Source organism: Delphinus delphis, chromosome 7 (assembly GCF_949987515.2).
Source record: "Delphinus delphis chromosome 7, mDelDel1.2, whole genome shotgun sequence".
In the NCBI taxonomy this organism is placed as follows: Eukaryota; Metazoa; Chordata; class Mammalia; order Artiodactyla; family Delphinidae; genus Delphinus; species Delphinus delphis.
The window spans coordinates 14,936,983-14,948,267 of record NC_082689.1 but is presented as its reverse complement, the minus strand read 5'-3'; the positions used below and the strand labels follow the sequence as shown (position 1 = coordinate 14,948,267).

Below are 11,285 nucleotides of genomic sequence, written 5' to 3'. Positions count from 1 at the left end.
TACCAGATACCTTGATAGACAGTGATGGTGTTATTTCTTGCCCTTCAGGATAGAGTTTGTCAATGAAAAGATGGGCTATAAAATTAAAACAGAAAGACAGAATATAATAAGGAGTGATTTGCAGAATAGTTTACTGTTTTGTGCTGCTCCAAAGACTGGAAAAAAAATCACAGATGACTTTGCTGAATTAGGCTTGATGTCTCTGTGTCAATAGTTAGACTTTCCTGCTTTAGGATAGACCACTCTTGGTGGCATTTAGGCATTTTCGTCTGCTTGTCCACCTCTTCACGGCTCCATATCTTATTCAGGACCAGAACAATTGGCTGTTGCCTAAGGAGAAAGTTCAGGGCCATTGGGAATGCTCCCGTCTCTCAAATTTTGAAATCTAAAATTTTTTAACCAAGACTTTCAACTTGTTACCTAGAGTAAGCAGATACAAATGCTCCTGGCAAAAATAACCTGAATTGTTTAGAAAGTCCTTTCAAATTAATTTAAATATAAAGGGTGTTTAGTTCAAGTTCTATGTTAACTCCAAGTGTTCAGTCCAGATATTTAGAAGTTGCCATTAGAGCTTCTTTATTTCACCCAAAACTTTGGGCTCTCCTTACGGTGGCAGAATGGTTGCCGGTGATGCTAGGCTGATGTCCTATCCACTCAGTAACCCTAGTGGAATGAAGACTCCCCTCCTACTGTTCTAAAAAAAGGACTCAAGGTTGAGTCTTATTAACTCTTATTGCTCTCACTTGACTCATGTACCCATCTCTATAGAAGTCACCGTGTCCAAGTGGATGCAATATTTTGCTGAACATGGCCTGAGTCATATGCCCATCTTTGGAGTCAGAGATGGAGAAATTTGGACTTGAAAGTAGGAGAGGTTTAGTCTCCAAGGAAAATTAGATGCCTTTACCAAAAGAATAGGTAACAAATGCTAGATATGCAAAAATAGTGGATGTCCATGATATAACTTAGTGGCCCAAAAGATTCCTCTTCTATCTTCTGCAACCTGGTGGCTCAATTGAAATGACTTTTCTCTAGGCTGACTGATCAGTAGTTGAGCAGAAAATTTCCTGTCTCACCATTTCTCCAGTGTCTCAGGAAGACAACATGCTTTTAATCATCCACTGGGAGAAATGTGACATTTTAATGACAATTTTAGTGTATCATTCTACCATGGTTGGTAATTTTTAACCCCTGTGTCATTTGTCACTTTTCTACATCAGCTTTTCTGAAAACACTAGCCTCAAATGACAGCCTAAAAGGGAATCTGCTTGTTAATTTTACAACTTTAAATAGATGGAAAGACCAGAGCTTAAGACAAAAGAATTTGTCTGAGGAGGCCAGGTTGTCACTTGTTTCTCATCATCATGTGGGGTCAGATGGGTCTTTTTCCTAGTGGATCTCCATGAAGTTCATGACCTAATGAGCTCAGTGGGAGGCAGCTCAGGCTAAACAGAACCCCTGAGAGAATGAGTTATTGCTGTTACAGCCCACAGACGTGCATAGAGCTGAGGTAGGGTGCAGTGGGTCCACGTACTGTTGCCAGTTTCCTACAGTGACATCACTTTACTGCTTTTTTTATTGCTAAGTACACTATCGAATATAGAGTTAAACAAGAACACCCTAAACATTATTTGTTATGGTAATGCACAATGCCTAGATATAAAGCGCAGTCCTTTTGAAAATTCCCCCCACCACACACACACACTTGGTACAATACATTGCACACAGTAGTAACTCAGTAAGTATTCTCTATCTTGAATGAGTGCATATTACATGAGCTCTTAGAGTATGTCCTTGGGGTGCCCTCCTAAATGATGCCCCCCCTTTCTTAGTACTGGTGCTCAGTCAGAATGTACCATTGTAGCCCTACCAGCTGTTGAGGGCCTGTGCATATTCTGATTAGGTTGAGGTTTCCTTTCAGTGCCCATACTATATTATTGTAAAATACTGTGTACATCACGCCTGCCTCTTCTTCACCAGGCATTCAAAGTAAGCTCATTAAACACTGCTTTTCTCATGTACTGATTCTCTCTTAAGCCTCTTTTCTATCAGTTTTATATGTATCTTTTGCCCCATGATGACTCTGAGGGGTTTATGATTCATGCTAAGATGCCACTGTACCTTGTGATACTTTTCAGAGGATACGAACAGTGGAGATATAATGCCTGAATCCGAAGACTTCCGTCCCTAGTGATAGGTGATGTCAGGAAAACCAAATCTCTGGTTTCAAAGACTTCCTCTTGCCCTTCTCATAACACAGTCAACAAGGTCCTACTTTTCCAGGACACTAAGCCAGCTGAGCTCCCACGTTTTCCCTGCTGGAATTCTCATCATCCCCCTCCTTAGCATTAAGAAATGAAATAGCCGTGTCTCGTGATCAGGAGGACTGAAGGTGTCTTTGCAGGTGGAGAGAGACGGTACCTTCATTAATGTTTTAGGCTAAAAATATCAATCCTGAGATCTAACACTTGCATTCTTTATACTTTAAAGACATGTACTCTTTAAACAAAGGAATTTAAAATATATGAAATTTAAAATCCTAAACCTGCCAGCTGTGTCCATGTCTCTACCCCAGGAAATTCAGCCCTTCCATTACTATTAAGTACAGGCAGAGGAGCATACATGATTAAGTTTAGAATGGCTATTGGGAGATTCCTAGATATAAAACAGGACTTTTTCAGCTCACACATTCTAAACAAACCACGAGTATTCATGTTGAACTCAGTGGCATCTCCTAGAGTTGCAGACTCTTGAAAGTGAGGGAGATACTGGTTAGCTCCACATTGCAAATGGTCCAGATGGTATCTAAATGAAGTGACTATTGATATTAACACATCAGGGGGCTCTATAGCCTTTGCTGATGGGCTGTGCAGCAGAAGGTTTGAGGTGTGTGAGAGGGCCACCAGCTCTCCATCAACCACAGCAGTGCAGTGACACAGGATCCCAAAGCATAGGAGGGGCCTCCTTACATTGCACCATCATCGGGCACCTGGGAGCTAGTTCTGGGTCAGCTTCTGGAGAGAAGCAAACAATTTTTAGATGAGGCAATGGAGGAGAGCTTGTAATGAAAGGTTTTCTACAACCTCATTAAGGTTCATCCTTCACAACTTAACCCCACACACCTGTACCTTAGTGGAAATGCTCTGCTTACTGCCATCTAAGGCCATTCCTGATTTGGTTCAGACTTCCCACTCCTGCATCTGTACAACCATATCCTCACCCATGGCAAACCCAGCACCAGACTCCACTTGCTTCCATCATGGCCTCTCAGAACCTGACCAACCAAGTTGACTATAGTGACACCCTCCTCTCAGATACTATACCTATGCCTCTACCACACACTCCATTTTGTTATCCCAAAGTTTAGTTATTCTTATAACACTTTTATAATTGTTGCCATGTCAGTGAACCATCTGGGGCAGTATTCACTTTAAACAAATTGAAATAGGACTCACTTTTTAAAACTTTAAGTGAAATAATTTTAAAAGAATATACCACTACTAAAAATAGAAAAGCGTTTCACTTGCCCTAAACAGAAGGTATCTATGGAAATAAATACAGCAGGAGCCAAAAAATGTAATTAAATTTTAGCTATACTGGGCCAGCCTGGGTCTCGCAGCCTGAGGCTTCTTCTCTGGGCGGCATAGACGGAGACAAACCAAGTATGAGAAGAACTTAGAGGGCACCGTAGCATGAAAGTGAGGATTTCTTCTGAAAGTAGTCAGAAGGATGGAAAGCAAAGTGGCTTTCTTGATTCTTGAGACCACCATCTTATGATGCATTTCCCTGTATTGCCAGTTATTCTTTGGCATGCATTTTAATCTCTCCACAAGTTTATAAACTCCCTGATGATAGGACTGGTCCTAAAGATCTTGGTTTCCCTTTCTACCTGCAAGATTCTTGATCCTGATGATTTGTTAGTAACTACAGGAGCTGAGTTGAAAGATAAGTAGGGTTAAAAAAAAAAACCCTAATATTTTTGGCAGTGATTCTACCTCATTCAGCTAGCAACTCTTTGGTTGGTGTTGGCAATGTAAGTGCTGGGCATATGGTGGTGAATAAGGTGGTGAATAAACAGAAAAAAAGGAGAAAAAATATATTCTGGCAATAATAAGATGAACACACATCATGAAATAGATTTGTTTTTAGGTTTGACAGATGGTTCAAGTCTTATTTCAATGCTAAATGTATTACTCTAAATCCAGAGAAAATTACTTTACCAGAATGAAAAAAATAGAATGATAGATCATGAAAGGCCAGTGGCCCTTTATTCAGTTTACTGGGTAGTACTAAAATATTGTTCACTGGTCACCTTCCTTTCAGGCTCTGGCATGAGGAACCTGCAGCTTATTCCATGACACATGTGATCATTAAAGGAGATTTATTTGGAAATAGACAGTATGTGGAGACATTCCTTCAGCCTTTTGTCTTTTTTTTTCAGCTGGGCCATATTTTTCCATCTATCAGCTCAGAACTCCCAGGTTGCAGGGTCACAATAATGGGAAACATGTGCACAGTGCTTGCTAACTGTGTGCCAGATGCACTTCCAGTACTCTCAATATATATTAATGATTTGAGTCCTTAAAAGAATCCAACGAGTAAGGATATTAGTTTTCTTTTGCCATCATGATGAATTACCACAACCTTAGCTTAAAACGACACAGATTTATTATCCTACAGTTCTGTAGGTCAGAAGTCTGAGTTGGATCTCCTGGGGCTAAAATCAGTGCCTGCAGGGCTGCATTCCTTCTGGAGGCTCTAGGGGAGAATCCATTTCCCTGCTTATTCGGGTTGTGGCAGAATTGAGTGTCTTCAGTGGTGGGACTGAGGTCTCCATGTCCTTGTTGTCTAATGGCTTAGCTCCCAGAGGCCACCCACATTTCTTGATTCTTGCCCTCTTCCTCCATCTTCATGCTTTGAATTTCTCCTGCCTCTTCTCTCTTTGCATCTCCCTCTCCTGCTCTTCTGCCTTCCTCTTCCACTTTAAGGACTCTCGTGACTAAATTGTATCCACAAAGATAATCCAGGATAATTGTCCCATTTCAAGGTTCATAATCTTACTCACATCTGAAAAGTCCCTTTTGCCATGTAAAGTAACATAGTCACAAAGTCTGGGGATTAGGGTGTGCACATCTTTGGGAGGGGTCATTATTCTCCCTGTCACATAAAGTACTACTGTTATCCCTATTTTGCAAGCAGGGACTACTCTCTGAAATAATGACAGAAATAGCAACCCACCAAGTTCCCCTTGTTCTTGAGATTCCCCACCATGGCAGGGGCCTCCCCTACCAAATTTGCTTTCATGGAGAATCTGACATCCAGGTATTTGCACTTTAGTTTGACCGTGTGACAAGCTATGACCGGTTTCAGAACTATTTGCATTAGAACACATTTGTAATTAAGACATGAAAGGCATTCTCTTCTTGTAAAGAGATTTTAAGCAGCAGTTTTATTAGAGAAGTTATTTTGCGCCTTTTTAATTACTTCCTGTTAGCATCCATATACTCCATCTATACTGGAAATTGCCCTAGTGAGTTCTAAAGGAATTTTCAGAGACCCACTTCTCATTCATCCACCTGACCTCTAAGGACCTCTAAGAAAGCATGGCTGAATCTCTCTACCCTCCTGCTTTTTCCCTTGTCTCCGTATTACAGATGTCTCCTGGAGTTTCATGATTCAGTATCTCAAACCCATACAGTGAGCTTCAGGAGGGAGACAGCCTTATTTTTCTGGTTCATCACCTTATTTTCATCACAAAGCACAGAGTCTGCCTTAGAGAAGTGTGGTTGGTGACTTCTGACCTGGCTTCCAGTGATACCCCTGACTTAGTATTCACCTCCTTGTGTAATCCCCTACCCTTGAATGTAAGAAGGACCTAGTTAGTGCCTTGCTTCTGACAGTAGCAGAAAAATGGGGTGTCACATTTATGATTACGTTACAAAAGATTTTGACCCCTCTCTTGCTAGCAGACTCTCACTCTTGTTTTCTTGGCTTACATGTTCAATGAACAGGCTGCCATATTGGAGAAGCCCATGGAGCAAGAAACTGAGGGTGGCTTCTCGACAACAGCTTACAAGGAACTTGGGGATGCCAAAAACTACATGAGCTTGGAGGTAAGTCCTTCCCCAGTCAAGCCTTGAGATGACTATAGCCACAGATGCCTTCTTTACAGTCTGTGAGAGATTCTGGAGCAGAGGACCCAGGTAAGCTGTGCCCAGATATCTGACCTAAAGAAAATGTGAGATAATCAATGTTTATTGCTTTAAGCCACCAGGTTTGGATTTTTTTTTTTTTTTTGACAGGAAAGTAGGATTTATTGGTGGGCCTGTATGAGGAGGGGATGGCATCAAGGCTCTCAGTGCAGGGCCCGCCATGTGTCCAGGGGCCACAATTAGGGATGTGTTTGACCCCACAGCCATCTGGGATGAGCCGCTTTTCTGCCACAATGTTTTCAAATTCATCTATATTAAGCTTAGTGAATCCCCACTTCTTGGAAATGTGGCTCTTCTGGTGGCCAGGGAACTTGACCTTGGCCCTGTGTAGGGCCTCAATCACATGCTTCTTTTTCTGCAGCTTGGTGCAGATTCACATTATGATTTGGCCAATATGGACCCTGGCCACTGTGCCCTGGGGCTTTCCAAAGGCACCATGCATACCTGTCTGGAGCCTAGATTGGGGACAGCATGCCAGTCACAAATGACTACTGGAAAGGGCTGTTTCCAAGGTCCATTAGAGCAACCCTTACAGGCACTACTGAGGAGACTGTTCTTTGCAGCCATTACATGCCAGACCCCCATGTAGAAAAGAGCACGGTTGGCTTACTTGGCTGCAAATGGATCATTTTTTATGCGGCAATAGATTACTAACACAAGTAGGCACTCAATGGGTATTCGAGGAATGACTGAATGAAGAAGACTAGGCACAGGTATTTACTTATTCTTTGTTCAGTTGATAGAGGGTTCATAATGACAGTGAGAAGTCTGGATTTGAAGATGTTTGGATAACACTGTAGGTGGCTGTAGCCAAGCTGCTAGAGCAGTTCAAATTTAGACACCTTAGGAATCCTAGAAGATGTTCCATTGCTTAATCCCTTTCTCCTATGCTAAAGCAGAACATTTTTCATCAAGGAGCTTAGAATCAGATGATTAGAATCTTCTGCCTCAATCTCTGTTTGTCCTCATGTATGCATATTTCAGGAAAAACTCTGTAGCCAGGAGAACCCTGCAAACTCCATGTAGTTGGCCCTGGGCAGAGCTGCTTACTTGTTTATCTGATATCTTTATTTATCCTGTCATGAATAAGTTCATTAGCCTCCTCCCCATTTTCTGTTGTGATTAGCTATATAATATTAGTGAAGACAGATCCTGAAGCACTTCCGGGGATGGAGAGAGGTATGACTTATTTTTCTAACAATATGTATATTGACTATCCATATGAAAAATCAGTGCGTTAGAAACAAAATGTGTCATTCCTAACAGGAGCACAGACTCGATGTCAGGTCTGCGGGATGCAGCTGAAATACAGAAATCAGCTGTAGGATTTACTAATGCAGTCCTTGAAACAGAGGAGTACAGCATATGAAAATTCAGTTGGTGAAAGTGAGGGGATGGGAAAAGATATTCCATGCAAATGGAAATCAAAAGAAGGCTGGAGTAGCAATACTCATATCAGATAAAATAGACTTTAAAATAAAGAATGTTACAGGAGACAAGGAAGGATGCTACATAATGATCAAGGGGTCAATCCAAGAAGAAGATATAACAAGTATAAATATATATGCACCCAACATAGGAGCACATCAATACATAAAGCAACTGCTAACAGCTATAAAAGAGGAAATTGACAGCAACACAATAATAGTGGGGGACTTTAACATCTCACTTACACCAATGGACAGATCATCCAAAATGAAAATAAATAAAGAAACAGAAGCTTTAAATGACACAATAGACCAGAGAGATTTAAAGATATTTATAGGACATACCATCCAAAAACAGCAGATTACACTTTCTACTCAAGTGCTCACGGAACATTCTCCAGGATAGATCACATCTTGGGTCACAAATCAAGCCTCAGTAAATTTAAGAAAATTGAAATCCTATCAAGCATCTTTTCTGACCACAACGCTATGAGATTAGAAATGAATTACAGGGGAAAAATCGTAAAACACACAAACACATGGAGGCTAAACAATACGTTACTAAATAACCAAGATATCACTGAAGAAAGCAAAGAGGAAATCAAAAAATACCTAGAGACAAATGACAATGAACACACGATGATCCAAAACCTATGGGATGCAGCAAAAGCAGTTCTAAGAAGGAAGTTTATAGCAATACAAGCCTACCTCAAGAAACAAGAAAAATCTCAAATAAACAATCTAACCTTACACCTAAAGGAACTAGAGAAGGAAGAACAAACAAAACCCAAGTTAGCAGAAGGAAAGAAATCATAAAGATCAGAGCAGAAATAAATGAAATACAAACAAAGAAAACAATAGCAAAGATCAATAAAACTAAAAGCTGGTACTTTGAGAAGATAAACAAAATTGATAAACCATTAGCCAGACTCATCAAGAAAAGGAAGGAGAGGGCTCAAATCAATAAAATTGGAAATGAAACAGGAGAAGTTACAATAGACGCCGCAGAAATACAAAGCATCCTAAGAGACTACTACAAGCAACTCTATGCCAAAAAAATGGACAACCTGGAAGAAATGGACAAATTCTTAGAAAGGTATAACCTTCTAAGACTGAACCAGGAAGAAGCAGAAAATATGAACAGACCAATCACAAGTAATGAAATTGAAACTGTGATTAAAAATCTTCTAACAAACAAGAGTCCAGGACCAGATGGCTTCACAGGTGAATCCTATCAAACATTTAGAGAAGAGCTAACACCCACCCCTCTCAAACTCTTCCAAAAAATTGCAGAGGGAGGAACACTCCCAAACTCATTCTATGAGCCCACCGTCATCCTGATACCAAAACCAGGCAAAGATACTACAAAAACAGAAGATTACAGACCAATATCACTGATGAATATAGATGGAAAAATCCTCAACAAAATACTAGCAAACAGAATCCAACAACACATTAAAAGGATCATACACCATGATCAAGTGGGAGTTATCCCAGGGACACAAGGATTCTTCAATATATGCAAATCAATCAATGTGATACACCATATTAACAAATTGAAGAATAAAAACCATATGATCATCTCAGTAGATGCAGAAAAAGCTTTTGACAAAATTCCACACCCATTTATGATAAAAACTCTCCAGAAAGTGGACATAGAGGGAGCCTGCCTCAACATAATAAAGGCCATATATGACAAACCCACAGCAAACATCATTATCAATGGTGAAAAACTGAAAGCATTTCCTCTAAGATCAGGAAAAAGACAAGGGTGCCCACTCTCACCACTATTATTCAACATAGTTTTGGAAGTTCTAGCCATGGCAAGCAGAGAAGAAAAAGAAATAAAAAGAATACAAATTGGAAAAGAAGAAGTAAAACTGTCACTGTTTGCAGATTACATGATACTATACATAGAGAATCCTAAAGATGCTACCAGAAAACTACTAGAGCTAATCAATGAATTTGGTAAAGTTGCAGGATACAAAATTAATGCACAGAAATCTCTTGCATTCCTATACGCTAATGATGAAAAATCTGAAAGAGAAATTAAGGAAACACTCCCATTTACCATTGCAACAAAAAGAATAAAATACCTAGGAATAAACCTACCTAGGGAGACAAAAGACCTGTATGCAGAAAACTATGACACTGATGAAAGAAATTAAAGATGATTCCAACAGATGGAGAGATATACCATGTTCTTGGATTGGAAGAATCAATATTGTGAAAATGACTATACTACCGAAAGCAATCTACAGATTCAATGCAATCCCTATCAAACTACCAATGGCATTTTTTACGGAACTAGAACAAAAATCTTAAAATTTGTGTGGAGACACAAAAGACCCCAAGTAGCCAAAGCAGTCTTGAGGGAACAAAACAGAGCTGGAGGAATCAGACTCCCTGACTTCAGACTATACTACAAAGCTATAGTCATCAATACAATATGGTACTGGCACAAAAACAGAAACATAGATCAATGGAACAAGATAGAAAGCCCAGAGACAAACCCATGCACCTATGGTCAACTAATCTATGACAAATGAGGCAAGGATATACAATGGAGAAAAGACAGCCTCTTCAATAAGTGGTGCTGGGAAAACTGGGCAGCTACGTGTAAAAGAATGAAATTAGAACACTTCCTAATACCATACACAAAAATACACTCAAAATGAATTCAAGACCTAAATGTAAGACTGGACGCTATAAAACTCTTAGAGGAAAACATAGGAAGAACACTCTTTGACATAAATCACAGCAAGATCTTTTTTGATCCACCTCCTAGAGTAATGGAAACAGAAACAAAAATAAACAAATGGGACCTAATGAAGCTTAAAAGCTTTTGCACAGCAAAGGAAGCCATAAACGACGAAAAGGCAACCCTCAGAATGGGAGAAAATATTTGCAAACAAATCAACGGACAAAGGATTAATCTCCAAAATATATAAACAGCTCATGCAGCTCAATATTAAAGCAACAAACAACCCAATCCAAAAATGGGCATAAGACCTAAATAGACATTTCTCCAAAGAAGACATACAGATGGCCAAGAAGCACATGAAAAGCTGCTCAACATCACTAATTATTAGAGAAATGCAAATCAAAACTACAGTGAGGTATCACCTCACACCAGTTAGAATGGGCATCATCAGAAAATCTACAACAAATGCTGGAGAGAATGTGGAGAAAGGGAACCCTTTTGCCCTTTTGGTGGGAATGTAAATTGATACAGCCACTATGGAGAACAGTATGGAGGTTCCTTAAAAAACTAAAAATAGAATTACCATATGATCCAACAATCCCACTACTGGGCATATATCCATAGAAAACCATAATTCAAAAAGACACATGCACCCCAATTTTCATTGCAGCACTATTTACAATAGCCAGGTCATTAAAGCAACCTAAATGCCCATTGACAGACAAATGGGTAAAAAAGATGTGGTACATATATACAATGGAGTATTCCTCAGCCATAAAAAGGAACGAAATTGAGTCTTTTGTTGAGACGTGGATGGACCTAGAGACTGTCATACAGAGTGAAGTAAGTCAGAAAAAGAAAAACAAATATCATATATTAATGCATGTATGTGAAACCTAGAAAGATGATATAGATGAACCGGTTCTCAGGGCAGAAGTAGAG

The 11,285-nt window shown here is 39.8% G+C and overlaps 1 pseudogene; it reads right to left on the bottom strand.

The window, feature by feature from the left end:
* Nucleotides 1-6,711: 6,711 nt before the first annotated feature.
* LOC132428793 (small nucleolar RNA SNORA70) lies at nucleotides 6,712-6,832 on the bottom strand (annotated as a pseudogene).
* Nucleotides 6,833-11,285: the final 4,453 nt, after the last annotated feature.